At 40.9% G+C, this 2,843-nt stretch overlaps 1 pseudogene; it reads right to left on the bottom strand.

Annotated features, from left to right (window-relative positions):
* Nucleotides 1-1,704: 1,704 nt before the first annotated feature.
* Nucleotides 1,705-2,058, bottom strand: LOC101351993 (40S ribosomal protein S20 pseudogene; annotated as a pseudogene).
* Nucleotides 2,059-2,843: the final 785 nt, after the last annotated feature.

Below are 2,843 nucleotides of genomic sequence, written 5' to 3'. Positions count from 1 at the left end.
ATGTTGTTTTCACTGTAGCACCTGAAGAATCATTCCCATTCATATTTTCCAGATTTCTGCTGATAAATAGTGAAATCTTATCTCCTCTGGGTCACATCTTATCCCCTTGGGGGAATGCTAGGATCTGATTCTAGTTCTAAGAGTGGAGACATGAAGTAGGGACGGGGCATTCAAAGAATCAGCAACTCTTTGCAAGGCAACTGCTTCGGGGCCTTCAAGCTTGGCTGCATCAGCCTTATCAGACAATGCTGGAAAGCTTGCATTTGGCTTAGCAGAATTTGGGAGGGTAGGGGTCCTCAGATTCACTCAAATCCACCCAAATTCTCAGGGTCACATTCTTTCCCAATCAAAGCCCTCAAAGTTCACACAAGGGACCTAGTGAGGCTGCAAATTAAATTTATAATTCTGCTATCTGCAGTAGCAGGCTCTACCTGATTTTTGCAACTTCAGCCTTGAGGATACATGCAATAAGAGGTTCTTCTTGGGGCAGTCATAAAAGCTCTGTGTCTTCTGGCCATGCTGAGCTTGTCATTTTCTTTCTTTAAGCTCTCATGGGCAGTCCAGGGGCTTCAAAAAGTCAGAAAACTTGTTGTCACGCTACCACCACTGCTGCCACAGCCACTTCCTGCACCCAGAGAGCTGGTAAATGGACTCCTACAAACACCCACCACTGAGTTTTTTACAGTTTTTTGGTCACCGAGAAATGCCACAGAAAGATGGCTCTGCCTCCCATTTGCCTTCCAAATCTTCCACAGTTCTTCACATTAGAGGGACTTAGATCATGCCCAGGAGTTACAAGGAAAGTGTAGTTTTTAGCATTTGATAACCTGTAACACAGGGAGAATGTAGAAAAGAGGTTGGAATGGACACCTCAGGCCAATGCACAATATTCAATGTATACTTCAGGGCCATCTTGGGATGACCTATTTCCCTAAGGAGTTGAGGGTATTCCTAACTCCACTGTTCACTAGCTGTGCTACTTAATTTCTCTGTGCCTCAGACTTCAGATTTCTCATCCAATAAATGTGGATATTAATGGCACCTACCTCACAGTATTGTCCTGAGGATACATGAATGAAACAGTATACGACACAAGGTAAATCCTCAGCACTCCTGAATCACTGTGCCAATGAGCCACTTATTGCTGGGAGTGTGTCATAGTCCATCAGGTGAGTAGGATTTCTTACAAATACAGAAACACTGGGATAGGATTTTCCTAGTAAATTTCACTGTTGGACTCGCTGGAACTTGGTATTGTTGTTGTGTGCCACTGAGTTGATTCTGACTCATACCAACACTGTATGACAGAACAGAACTGCACCATAGGGTTTCCTAGGCTGTAATCTTTCTGGGAGCAGATTGCCAGGTCTTTACTCCCTGTGGAGTGGCTGGTAGGTTCAAACCACTGACCTTTAGGGTAGCAGCCCAGTGCCCACCAGGGGTCCTTCAAGAAGTTGATATAGCAGGCAGCAAATTTTTTGAATGAATGGGTGGATGAATGGCTGGATTAAGGCATGTGAGGGCCCTAAACACTGATAGTCTGTGGTGCCCCCTCCTCTGCTGACTCACTCATTAGAATGGGATATGTGAGTTATATGCATGTATATATATGAGTGTGTGTGTATTTTAGCTATCCATGATATAACTTCTTTTTATTTTATTTTATTTTTTACCAACTCATAATAAATTATTAAAATAGTTAATTTAAGCATTTGCAATGGTGACTTCCACCTCTACCCCAGGCTCAGTACTGATGGAAGTGATCTGATTAACAATCTCAGGACTGTGCAAGTCAATGAGTCGCTTGTGGATTCTCATCTGGAAACGACCCCAGGTCTTAGAACCTTTGCCACAAGGAGTTTTCCTTGTAGAGATTCTCAGAGTCTTTGGTAGGCTTCCTAAGTGGTCCCTTCACTTTGGGTTCTTCTCCTTTGCGCCTCTAATCAAGTCAGCACACACCTTGAGGGATGTCATGTTGCGGCTGGTTAGAGTAATTCTAATCCAGTGAATGGCCACCTCTGGTTCCACAGGTGTCTTTCCGGTGTCCTTAAAAGCCATGGCTGCAGCGTGGCTTCCTGATAGACTTGTTCCTCAGTGAGAGCAAACAGCGGTGAGTCAGGAGTGGGCAAGTGAGGCAGCCCTGCAGTGGCGACCATGTCGTACTCAAAGAGCGATGTAACTTCTTTTTAAATGAGACTATAATATTAGCAATTGAACGCAAAAGTGGGTGTATGCCATTATAGTGGAATGAGATGAACTGAGTTATAAAATTTTTAGTGGATGCGAGGTATTAAGATTTTTACTACATACCTCATTTTCTTCAAAAAGAATATTCCACATATTCTACATCAAAGAAAATGAGTCAGTCAACTTAGTTGTTTCAACAGTCAATGTAAAATTCTGTTGCTCTCCCACAATGAAAAATTGACTTTCACCAATTTTGCTTTAAACGGCTTATACTTCAATTTTGATGCTTGGTTTGTACTAAATGCTACAATTATAAATGAACAAATGAAAAGATGTCATAAAAGAAAATTCAGAGTGTCAGAAAACAAATATTACAACAAATTACTATATTTTATTTTTAGATAGATCTTTTATCTCTAAAATGTTATAAAAATTTTTCTTTCTGTTCTTTGCTCTTACAATTTCTTCAATGATTTTGTCACAATTAAGCTGCTAAACAATATCTACGTCCATACATAATACGGATAATGAATCAAGTCTTTCTTCAATCATTGTTGTACACTGAGGGTTTTTGAGTCTCATTAGAGACGAAAATGAATGTTCTGTTGTGCAGTGTGTGATCATTAAAGTTAGGAATATGCATAAAGCAATTTCAA

The sequence above is a fragment of the Trichechus manatus genome, unplaced genomic scaffold (assembly GCF_000243295.1).
Source record: "Trichechus manatus latirostris isolate Lorelei unplaced genomic scaffold, TriManLat1.0 scaffold00799, whole genome shotgun sequence".
In the NCBI taxonomy this organism is placed as follows: domain Eukaryota; kingdom Metazoa; phylum Chordata; class Mammalia; order Sirenia; family Trichechidae; genus Trichechus; species Trichechus manatus.
The sequence above is the reverse complement of the archived record's forward strand: the minus strand, read 5'-3'. Positions and strand labels throughout refer to the sequence as shown.